The sequence below is a fragment of the Bos javanicus genome, chromosome 14 (assembly GCF_032452875.1).
Source record: "Bos javanicus breed banteng chromosome 14, ARS-OSU_banteng_1.0, whole genome shotgun sequence".
NCBI classification, from domain to species: Eukaryota; Metazoa; Chordata; class Mammalia; order Artiodactyla; family Bovidae; genus Bos; species Bos javanicus.
The window spans coordinates 22,436,074-22,449,142 of NC_083881.1; the positions used below are offsets into that span (position 1 = coordinate 22,436,074).

Consider the following 13,069-nt stretch of genomic DNA (forward strand, 5'->3'; position numbering starts at 1 on the left):
ATTTCTTATTTCTTTGTTTTGATCATCACTTATTTATTTTTAAAGCTCTTGTAAAAATTAAAAACAGGAAAGCTTGAAATATTTTCTAATTGTTTTAGTCTTATCACAATATATCTTCAACTTTAAAACAATATTTACTTATTTATTTGGCTGTGCTGGGTCCTTGCGGCTTGCAGGGTTTTCAGTCGTGGCTTGTGTGATCTAGTTCCCTGACCAGGGATTGAACCTGGACCCCCTGCATTGGGAGTGCAGAGTCTTAGCCACTGGACCACCAATGAAGTCCCTGTCTTAAACTTTTTTACACATAAATTTGTATCTCATTTTTAAAGGGCCTATGTACTATTTCCCTGTGAGAAAGTAAAAATCCATGTCCTTTATTGATAGATATTTAAATTATTTGGTTAAACTACAAAAAAGTCAAAGCCACAGTGAGCACTTGTGTTACATATACTTTTATTCATTCTCAAACATCTTACTGAAAGTAAAGTGCATGAAAAGAGAGGAAAGATGATATTTGTTCAAGATGATATTCTATTGAAGATTTGGGCTAATATTGTTTATAGTTATGGAATAAAACTTTGTATCAGGTAATGAGAGCCGACTGTACGGGTAAGTGCATTTTGGAATTGGTGAAGACAATCCATCTTGACTTCTGTCTACAGGAAGATGGCGTTGACAGTCTCTTCCCTGTTCCTCTTGCTAACTAAAAGCACCGAACATTTTATATAACATTAATGTTAGAAGACTCTGAAAGATGAAAAACAGAAACTAGACTGGCTAGGGACCTTGGGACCTGGGCTTTATTTTTTTCTCATGTATCCTAGATCAGGCATTAAGGATACTGGCAACCTGGAAATACAAATGGACCCAGACTAAAAAACCCTCAAGAAAAGTCTGCCATCTCTACACAAAGGACCAAGAAAAAGGAACTCTAACAAGAAAACTTTTAGCGAATATCTGCTCTACTGCAGCCAACACCCCAGAAAAAACTGTGGTCTTATCTCTCCCCCTGCAGCCCCCCCATCACCTCCATTGCCTTAACAGCAAAAGCCTGGACTTCCATCCTTGCCCTGCTATAACAAGGTGCCCTCACCCACCAGTGGGGCTTTAATGAGGGCTGAGTGGGGAGTTGGAATGTCTACATGTAATTAGACATCCCCCTGTAATGTCAGTGGAGACAGCATGGAGTGACTGGACTCACACCTCCTCTGCTGTTGGACTGGTGTCAGAGGAAGTTACAGAGAGTCAGGGCTCTCACTGCTGCTAAGTTTAAAGAGGCTGCTCTCCACATGCGAATGCAGACCACAGTGGGAGCAGTCATGAAGAGCCTTCCCCCAGCATCAAAAGAAGACAAATAGAAAACCCTGTATTAATGAGTAGCACTTTCCTTCCTCCACCAGAATGGTTTCAGAAGAGATCTTCCAAAGCATAAGATTTAAATAAGATCCATTCTATAACATAATACCCCATATGTCCAAAGTTCAACTGACTATTGCTCATTATAGCAAGGATCAGGAAAATCTCAACTAGAATTAAAAAACGGCTGCCAAGGAAAGCCAAAGATGAGATGTTACACATATTAGATTTATCTAACAAAATTTCTAAAGCAGCCATAATATAATACATTTCAGTAAGCAATTACAAAGATACTTGAAATAAGTGGGGAAAAAAGGAGAAAGTCTCAGCAAAGAAATATGAAGTCTCAGAAAAGAAAGAGAAGATATAAAAGAGAACCAAATGTGAATTTTGAAACTGAGAAACATAATAACCAAACAACGAGAAAAACAACCAACCAACCAAATAAACCAAAATCCAACTGAATGGATGGGCTCAACAGCAGAATGGGGAATACAGGTGAAGGAATATATAAATCTGAAGAGGGACTGATAGAAATTATTTCATCTTAATAACAAAATGCTGAAAAATGAGTAGTGCTTCAGTGGCATGTGGATCTGTTATAAAAACCTAATATTCATGTCATCAAAGTCCCAAAGGGAGAGGAGAAACCAGGTGGGGTTGAAACAGTGAAATAATAGCTGAAAAGCCCCCAAATTTGGCAAGGGACATAAACCTACAATTAGAGGGGCTGAGAAATCCGCAAATAGGATAAAGTGAAACATTTCTGTGCCAAGACGGATCGTAGTCAAACTTCTGAAAATTAAAGAAAGAAAACTTGAAAGCAAGCAGAGAGAAAACTGTACTACCTATAGGGGAAAAACAAGCCAAATGGGTTCCTTATGAGAAATAATGAAGGCCAAAAAGAAGTATCAGCATTCTCAAGAGCTGAGAGAAAAGAACTCCTAACCCAGAATACTACCTCCAGGGAAAATATTCTTCAGGAATGAAGAGAAGAATACAGAAAAAACCACTGTGCCCCAGACTGGAGAGACAGACATATGAATATAGCGTGTTCTGGCTTCTTGGAGCAGAGACTTCAGAGATGGGGAGAGAAATGCTGATTTGTAATTGACAAATTGCAAGAGGCTCTAGCTGATCATTCTGAGGGTCAAAAACTTCAAAGAGACCCACAATTCTGTGAGATTTACCTTTAGGAGCTTGATTCCTACAGTACCAGAGAAAAATCCTCTCATGCTTCCAGCAAGGAAAGGGGAAGAGGAACTATTCTGAAACAGAGCAAAGCATTCTGATTTCTTTCTTTCTTTCTGTAGATGGTATGGCAATATTATTAAGGATCCGATAAATTCAACAGAAATTGTTAAACTATTGAGAGAATAAGTTGGCTATATGTAAGATAAAATACAGAATAAATATTATTTTCCTTTTTATTTGTGTTGAACAATTAGAAACTGAAATGAGAAAAATCATATTCAAGATACTATCAAAATTAGTCTGTAAAACACCTGAGAAGTATTTAATAAAAGAATTATATATTTTTATTAAAGAAATAAAATAGGACTAAAATAAGTAGACATATCATAATTTCTAAGAGTATGCAGATGCTGTTTCTCCTCAAATCAATGTAAAATTATAACACAAATCGTAATAATCTGAGGAATTATTCTGGGAAATAAATTGATTCTAAAATTTATGTGGAAGAATAAGTTTGAAAAAGAAGAATTGTGAGGAGGAACTTGCTAAGATATTAAAATACACTTGTAATTATTTAAATGAAAAGAGTTAGGCAATCATACAAAAGTGGATAAATATATCACATTCCAGCTAAAGCAGGAACAGACACATTTGTACAGGTGGGTTTAACACTATGATAATGAAAGCATTTTGAAGAAAATAAAGTCGCTCCCACACTGCACACTTATAAATGTTTTAGGGACTTCCCTGGTGGTCCAGTGGTTATGACTCTGCACGCTCAGTGGAGGGGGCCCAGTTCGATCCCAGGTCAGGGAACTAGCTGCTGCACACTGCAGCTAAAGACCCCACATGCCACAATTAAGACCTGGTGTAGTGCCTGCCCCCCACCAAAAAAAAGGGTGTAGTATGAATTGAGCCTCTAAATGTAGAAGAAAAATTTATACTGTACTGTTACGTTGAGGTAACTGTATTTCGTAGCAAAAATATCTTAGGGTTACAGTAGCCTAATGCTCTACTGTTAATATAGGGGAGCATCTTGATTGTGCAGAGTCTGAGTTTGGGACTCTTCAGGGCACCCCTTCCAAGTGATAATTCAGCTACTGAGGTTGAGGCTGCTCCATCTTCTAACCAATTTGAAATATGTGGTTTTCAGCTATGCTACTGGAGGAGAAGAGAGAGCTGGAGGGTCGAACAGAGGTGCCCATGGTCAGGGATCACAATGACAAAGAAATGAGTCGCTTCTGCCCACTTCCTATTGGCTAGAACTAGTCATATACCAAGAACCTAATTCTAAAATGTGCTGAAGCCCATGGAAATGTAGCCAGTATTAAATATGTCCATCCATAAATACAGATACATATATTAATACCTCAGGGCTGGGAGAACATTTCTTTTGACTGTCTGGAAAAGAAAAAGCAATAAAAGAAAAAATCAATTTGACTCCAAACAAGTTTTAAGGCATTAAACAGTGAAAGATGCCAAAAACAAGCTCAAAAGGCAAGCAACAGATTGAGAGAAGATATTTGCCACACATATAAATGGCAACATGTTAAAATTCCTGCTGTGCAGTTTCTATGAAGAAAAAATGACAAACCAATTAGAGAAGATAGCAAAGGATATTAAAAATTAAAAAATGCACATGGTCGGACACATATGTACAAAGAAGTACACTGTGGTATTGTTGGAAATGGCATAAAAATGAAAATAATTTAATTTTCAGTTGGAATCTGACTGAACTACATATGGCGTGTCTATATATTAGAATACCATGTGGTCATTAAAAAAGAACAGAGTTGATCTCTATGTTGATATGAACAGCCCTTGATAAATAAGGAGAAAAAAAGAGATCTAGATCACTATGGGAAATATGATTATAATTTGAGGAAAGTTAAATTTAATTGAAATGTTAATAATATAGATGATTGATAAATAATATAGATAAATAGATAATAATGCAATGCGTGTTAGTCACTCAGTCATGTCTAACCTTTGTGATCCCATGACTCTAGCCCACCAGGCTCCTCTGTCCATGGAATTCTCCAGGCAAGAATACTGGAGTGGGTTGCCATCCCCTTCTCCAGGGGATCTTCCTGACTGGATCTCCTCCACTGAAGGCAGATTCTTTACTGTTTGAAGCTCCAGGGAAGCCCAATAATATAATATAACAAAAGAATATGATAAAAATAAGCGCCAAACTGTTAACTTTTTTTTCTGAAAAGCCAAGGAGAGGACATTCCTTCTAATTCATATAGTTTTCTAAGTGGTAGCTGATTTTTTGAGTCTTTCTGCATTGTTTAAATAAAAATCCATCAGTAATATTAATTCATTCATTTATTCCTCCACTCATGTACCTGTTCATCCATCTGTCCCTATACCCATCACTCCATTCATTTGTTTTATGGTAGCCAAGCAACAGGTAATAAGGACCAATTCTTAGACGTTGTGTTTGCCATGAGTATTGCAATTAACACTGGGTTGAGCTCAGCCCGGAATAAGGAGGATGCCCAAATGTTGTTTCCTCTTTCTTGATGGTTGATTTAAAAACAATCCAAGAAAACAAGAAGAGTCTGGCCCTGGTCTTCTTGAGCACACCATCTGGAATGGCTTCCCTCCTCTCTAACCTTTGTCTGCCCTGTGGATGACACATTGGTGGGGAACATCCTTTATAGTAGGAAATGGAGGTCAATAAAATTTGCACCAGGCTTTCCAATTTAGTATCATCCCAGTCAGGACATCCCAAAATAAAGTGTGTTTCAAAAATAGATCTAGGAGGAGAAAAAGCCAGGATTGAAAACAAACAATTAATCCTCTTCTGTCACTGATTCTGTGAGAAAACCAGATTCCAAAAAAAAAAAAATCAGTTTCTTGTTCAGGTGCAATGATTTTGCTTGTTAGAAAAAAAGCGTAAGAACAAAAATAGTGCAGTGAGTTTAGCGTTGTAAACCATCCTATAGAAGAAAACAGGAAGTTGTTTAACGGAAGAGAGTAACTGACCTCAGAACCTGAGACGTAAATGGCCCCTTTGTATCTGCAAAGTGTACTGATGCTTTATTGATCAAAGTTGAATTGTACACCATATGTTCTTTTGTGGTGACCCGTCAGTTTATCAACAAAGTGAAGAGGTGGAGCATCCACAGCGTGGAATGATAAGGCATTCCAGCTGTTACACAGGAGAGGGAAACTCACCTGTCTCTATTCCAATATGTGTACTTCCACATACACATATTTTTGTGACTGTATGCATGTGTGCATGAGATTTTGTACTCTATGGATCTTTTTTATAAATTGAAGTATAGTTGATTTACAATGCTGTGTTAGTCTCAGGTGTACAACAAAGTGATTCAGTTATTTATATATATACATTTATATATAATATATTATTTATATATAAGTACATATATTTTATATATTTTTATTATATATAAAAATTATATAGATATGCACATGCTTCCCTGGTAGCTCAGCTGGTAAAGAACCCACTTGCAGTGCAGGATTGATTCCTGGGTCTGGAAGATCCCCTGGAGAAGAGATAGGCTACCCATTCCAGTATTTATGGGCTTCCCTGGTGGATCAGACAGTAAAGAGTCTGCCTGCAATGAGAGAGATCTGGGTTCGATTTCCTGGGTTGGGAAGATCCCCTGGAGGAGGGTATAGCAACCCATTCCAGTATGCTTGCCTGGAGAATCCCCATGGACAGAGGAGCCTGGAGGGCTACTGTCCATGGGGTTGCAAAGAGTTGGACATGACTGAATGACTAAACACAACACAGCACACACACATATATAATATACACATATATGTGTGTTCAGTTGCTCAGTTGTGTCTGACTCTGTGACCCCATGGACGGTAACCCACAAGTTTCCTCTGTCCCTGTAATTTTTTAGGCAAGAATACTGGAGTGGGTTGCCATTTCCTACTCTAGGGGATCTTCCTGACCCAGGGATTGAACCTGTGTCACTTATGTCTCCTGCACTGGCAGGCAGGTTCTTTACCACCAGCACCACCCGGGAAGCCTGTATACATACATATATATGTAATACACAGATACACTTTTACAGATTCTTTTCCCTTATAGGTTATTACAAAAGAGTGAGTATAGTTTCCTGTGTTGTTAGTGCGAGGACTGTTAGTCCTCGATTTGACATACAGTAGGAGAAGGCAGTGGCAACCCACTCTAGGACTCTTGCCTGGAAAATGCCATGGATGAAGGAGCCTGGTGGGCTGCAGTCCATGGGGTTTCGAAGAGTGGGACACGACTGATTGACTTCACTTTCATTTTTCACTTTCATGCACTGGAGAAGGAAATGGCAACCCACTCCAGTGTTCTTGCCTGGAGAATCCCAGGGACGGGGAAGACTGGTGGGCTGCCTGCCGTCTATGGGGTCACACAGAGTCGGACACGACTGAAGCGATTTAGCAGCAGCAGCAGCAGCAGTAGCAGCAGCAGTGTGTATATATGTTAATCCTAAACTCTTAATTTATCCCTCCTTTCCCTTTCCCTTTTGGTAACCATAAGTTGTTTCCTAGTTTGTGGGTCTATTTTTGTATTGTAAATAAGTTCAATAGTATCTTAAAAAAAAAAAAAGATTCCACATATAAGTGGTATCATATGGCTTTTGTCTTTTTCTCTTTGACTTACTTCACTTGGTATAAACATCTCTAGCCCATCCATATTGTTGCAAATAGCATTATTTCATTCTTTTTTATGGCTGAGTAATATTCTATTGTGTGTATGTGTATATGTATACATATATATACACAAACACACACACACACACACGTAGATACCACACCTTCTTTATCCATTCCCCTGTCAGTGGACATTTAGTTTGCTTTCATGTCTTGACTATTGTAAATAGTCCGACTCTTCGCAACCCCATGGACTGCAGCCTATTGTAAATAGTGTGGCAGTGAACATTGGGGTGTATTGTCCTGTAGGGATCTTTAATAGATTTTATGTGAAATAGGACAGACACCCCAAACCAACTTGAATTTTTTCCCTTGTTATAATCTTTAAAAGAATAGCTTCATTTTAGAAATAAATGTTTTTTTTTTTCTATTTTTCAGACTATTGGGGAATAGTCTGAAAAATAGCCTTGAAAGGGAGAGAAATATTCCTTCCTAATATTCCATACAGTTGGTTCTTCTTATAGTGCTAATGTGGGAAAATATCCACCTAGAGCAGTTTCCTGTCCAAGAGCTTGTCTCGATGCCAAGAAAAACTGTCACTCTTAAACATTCTCCCCATGTAACAAAGAGAATTGGATTATCTTAAGTCCATACCCTGAAAATGCAGGCAAAATTTCTCCTTACATGAAGCAAAGGTGAGTCTCCGGGAAGTAGGTAGGAGAGGTTTTATTTTTATTCATTTTCCAGGAGAAGAAAGGAATACTCCCTGAGATTTTGAAACTCATTCAAGATAGCGCTGGTCAGTAGCAAAGCTGATCTCAAACCAGATAACACCAGTCCTCAAACTCTGGCCAAATGCGCTCTTGATGTATGATCCAAAAAGTTTATTTATAAGATCTGCTGACCTCTGTCCTTTGTGATCTTGGCTGTCTGGAGTAACAGACTCAGCCTGAGCTCACATAGACTGCAGGACAGTGATTCCAGGATTGAGGAGGCAGGATCCTTGGAAGAGAAGAAGCTGTTTTTGTTAGTTGTTGTTTTCCTGGGGTCGACCCCTGTCATCACTTTCAAATACACAGAGGCTATTTCCTCTAAGCTGGTCCCTGAGAAGGACCTTTTTTTCTTTCCACCCTGTTTCTCGGGGGCTGTAGGCAAAGCCTCAGCCGGAGGGGAAAGGGAGCGAACATCCCAGAGGACCTGCCCTGTCCAAGGAGAGAAAGCCGAGCAGATGGCAGCTGACACGTAGAGGGCACGTTGGAGGAACCCTGGCCCTGAGCAGGCTTCCTGAGCCACGATCTGGGGTCCCTCCCTTGCAGAGCAGCCCAGAGGAGTCTGATGAGTTGGCCGAGAACCAGTGGGCTGGTCGCCAAAGGGCAGTAAATCAAAGTGAAAAAGAGGTGATACTTTAAAAGCAAATAACACTTTTGTTTGTTTGTTTTAAAGAGCAGAGAAATAAGTTTTTCTAATGGTCAAAGGGTAGGAGATATAAAACAACACTGCCGTGGAATAATTCAAAGTGATTTCTTTGTAAAAGTCCTTTTCTGTAATGAGCATGCGCTAGGATTATGAAACAAGATTCTCAACGTTTCTCTAGACGAGGATGTGATTTTTACCTGGAAACCGGTGATCCAGTGTTCATGAGGTTTTCCCCACATTAAAATAAACAGAATACTGTAGTTCATAATGTCCACACAGGTGTTAAAATCTCTGTGTAAAATTACTAGAGCCAAAAATCTTTCTTTTTTAATCTTCATTCAAGTTCTGTTTCTTCTGTCCTTGATGAGTTTTTTTCACTTGGACACTCAAACTTGGAAAAATGCTTCTAAATTCTCACCTCCTGCCATCAGCTGAGGATGGATTTGCAATCAAAAGAAGACTCTAGGGGAAATTAAAACTGGGTCTCAAGAAATAAGATCTCAGGACTGTGGATCTGGGGGTGTGATTCCACAGAACCTAGGTGACACCTAGGTATTGACTTGTTTATTGTGATCATTCCTTTAATAGATTTTATTTATAAGTAGAAAATGTTTCCAGAATATAAAAAATATGTATAAAGAATAATATCATGAATACTCAGACACTGGTCACCTTGACTAAGAAATAAGTCAACTCTAATTATAAGGGAACGATTTGCTGTGTTTTTCAGTCGCTAAGTCATGTCTGACTATCTGAGACCTCCTTGTCTCTCACTTTTCCTCCAAGGAGCAAAGGTCTTTTAATTTCATAGCTGCAGTCACCATCTGCAGTGATTCTGGAGCCCAAAACAATAAAGTCTACCAGTGTTTCCATTATTTCCTCGTCTATTTGCCATGAAGTGATTGGACCAGATGCATGATCTTTGTTTTCTGAATGTTGAGCTTTAAGCCAACTTTTTCACTCTCCTCTTTCACTTTCATCAAGAGGCTCTTTAGTTCCTCTTCACTTTCTGCCATAAGGGTGGTGTCATCTGCATATCTGAGGTTATTAATATCTCTCCTGGCAATCTTGATTCCAGCTTGTGCTTCATGCAGCCTGGCATTTCGCCTGATTTACTCTGCACATAAGTTAAATAAGCAGGGTGACAATATACAGCCTTGACGTACTCCTTTTTCTATTAGGAACAAGTCTGTTGTTCCATGTCCAGTTTTAACTGTTGCTTCTTGACCTGCATACAGATTTCTCAGGAGTGAGGTAAGGTGGTCTGGTATTCCCATCTCTTGAAGAATTTTCTACAGTTTGTTGTGTCAAAGGCAGAAGTAGATTTTTTTCTGGAATTCTCTTGCTTTTTCAGTGATCCCTCAGATGTTGGCAATTTGATATCTGATTCCTCTGCTTTTTCTAAATCCAGCTTGAACATGTGGAAGTTCACGGTTAATGTACTGTTGAAGACTGGCTTGGAGAATTTTGAGCATTACTTTGCTAGGGTGTGAGATAAGTACAATTGTGCAATAGTTTGAGCATTCTTTGGCATTGCCTTTCTTTGGGATTGGAATGAAAACTGACCTTTTCCAGTCCTTTGATCACTGCTGAGTTTTCCAAATTTGCTGGCATATTGAGTGCAGCACTTTCACAGCATCATCTTTTAGGATCTGACATAGCTCAGGTGGAATTTCATCACCTCCACTAGCTTTGTTCATAGTGATGCTTCCTAAGGCCCACTTGTCTTCACATTCCAGGATGTCTGGCTGTAGGTGAGTGATCACACCATCGTGGTTATCTGGGTCATGAAGATCTTTTTTGTATAGTTCTTCTGTGTATTCTTGCCACCTCTTCTTAATATCTTTTGCTTCTGTTAGGTCCATATCATTTCTGTCCTTTATTGTGCCCATCTTTGTATGAAATGTTCCCTTGGTATCTCTAATGTTTCTGAAAAGATCTCTAGTCCTTCACATTCTATTCTCATTCTGTTCTTCCAAGAATCCTTGGAAGAAAAATTATGACCAACCTAGACAGCATATTAAAAAGCAGAGACATTACTTTGCCAACAAAGGTCCATCTAGTCAATGCTATGGTTTTTTCCAGTGGTCATGTATGGATGTGAGAGTTGGACTATAAAGAAAGCTGAGTGCCGAAGAATTGATGCTTTTGAACTGTGGTTGGAGAAGACTCTTGAGAGTCCCTTGGACTGCAAGGACATCCAACCAGTCCATCCTAAAGGAAATCAGTCCTGAATATTCACTGGAAGGACTGATGCTGAAGCTGAAACTCCAATACATTGGCCACCTGATATGAAGAACTGACTCATTTGAAAAGACCTTGATGCTAGGAAAGATTGAAGGCAGGAGGAAACAGGGACAAGAGAGGATGAGATGGTTGGATGGCATCACTGACTCAATGGACATGAGTTTGAGTAAGTTCTGGGAGTTGGTGATGGACAGGGAAGCCTGGAGTCCTGCAGTCCATGGGGTCGCAAAGAATTGGACATGACTGAGCAACTGAACTGAACTGTCTCTTGCTATCTACAGGAGTTTGCCCAAATTCATGTCCATTGAGTCAGTGATGATGCCATCCAAGCAAGGGAAAGATGCAAAGTCATCAAAGCATAAATTGAAAACAATATACGATGGAGTGAAAAGAACACTAATTTTACTGTTCTTTAAAATTTACCATGAATCAAGGTAAATTGGAAGTGGCCAAATAGGAGATGGCAAGAATGAACACTTATATTTTAGTAATCAGTGAACTAAAATGAACTGGAATGGGAGAATTTAATTCAGATGACCATTATATCTATTATTGTGGGCAAGAATCCCTTAGAAGAAATGGAGTAGCCCTCAGTCAACAAAAGACTCAGAAATGTAGTACTTGGGCTCAATCTCAAAAACGAAAGAATGATCTCTGTTCATTTCCAAGGCAAACCGTTCAGTTTTACAGTAATCCATGTCTATGCCCCAACTACTAATCCTGAAGAAGCTGAAGTTGAATGGTTCTATGAAGACCTACAAGACCTTAAGAACTGACACCAAAAAAAAAGATGTCCTTTTCATCATAGGGAACTGGAACGCAGAAGTAGGAAGTCAAGAGATACCCAGAGTAACAGGCCAGTTTGGCTTTGGAATACAAAATGAAGCAGGACAAAGGCTAAGAGAGTTTTGCCAGGAGAACACACTCGTCATAGCAAACACCTTCTTCCAACAACACAAGAGACGACTCTACACATGGACATCACCAGATGGTCAATACTTAAATCAGATTGATTATATTCTTTGCGGCTGAAGATGGAGAAGCCTATGCAGTCAGCAAAAGCAAGACCAGGAGCTGACTGTGGCTCAGATCATGAACTCCTAATTGCAAAATTCAGGCTCAAATTGAATAAAGTAGGGAAAACCACTAGATCATTCAGGTATGACCTAAATCAAATCCCTTATGAATATACAGCGGAAGTGACAAATAGATTCAAGGGATTAGATCTGTAGATAGAATGCCTGAAGAACTATGGATGGAGATTCATAAAATTATACAGGAGCCAGTGATCAAAACCATCCCCAAGAAGAAGAAATGCATGCAAAAAGGCAAAATGGTTATCTGAGGAGGCCTTACAAATAGCTGAGAAAAGAGGAGAAGCAAAAGGCAGAGGAGAAGCAAAAGGCAAAGGAGAAAAGGAAAGATATATCCATCTGAATGCAAAGTTCCAAAAAATAGCAAGGAGAGATAAGAAAGCCTTCCTCAGCAATCAATGCAAAGAAATAGAGGGAAACAATAGAATGGGAAAGACTAGAGATCTCTTCAGAAACCTTAGAGATACCAAGGGAAAATTTCATGCAAAGATGGGCTCGATAAAGGACAGAATCGGTATGGACCTAACAGAAGCAGAAGATATTAAGAAGAGGTGGCAAGAATACACAGAACTATACAAAAAAGATCTTCATGACCCAGATAACCACGATGGTGTGATCACTCACCTACAGCCAGACATCCTGGAGTGCAAAGTCAAGTGGGCCTTAGGAAGCATCACTATGAACAAAGCTAGTGGAGGTGATGAAATTCCATCTGAGCTATTTCAGATCCTAAAAGATGATGGTGTGAAAGTGCTGCACTCAGTATGCCAGCAAATTTGGAAAACTCAGCAGTGGCCAAAGGACTGGAAAAGGTCAGTTTTCATTCCAATCCCAAAGAAAGGCAATGCCAAAGACTGTTCAAACTATCACACAGTTACAACTTATCTCACACCCTAGCAAAGTAATGCTCAAAATTGCAAAGTAATGCTCAAACTAATGCTCAGAATTGCAAAGTAATGCTCAAAGTTCTCCAAGCTAGGCTTCAACAGTATATGAACTGAGAACTTCCAGATTTTCAAGTTGGATTTAGAAAAGGCAGAGGAACCAGAGATCCAATTGCCAACATCCTTTGGATCATAGAAAAAGTAAGAGAATTCCACAAAAATATCTACTTCTGCTTCGCTGACTACGCA

At 39.2% G+C, this 13,069-nt stretch overlaps 1 non-coding gene across 1 annotated transcript; it reads right to left on the bottom strand.

The window, feature by feature from the left end:
* Nucleotides 1–205: 205 nt before the first annotated feature.
* On the bottom strand, nt 206–278 carry TRNAG-CCC (transfer RNA glycine (anticodon CCC)). The gene has a single exon. It is a non-coding gene; the product is annotated as a tRNA-Gly (tRNA).
* Nucleotides 279–13,069: the final 12,791 nt, after the last annotated feature.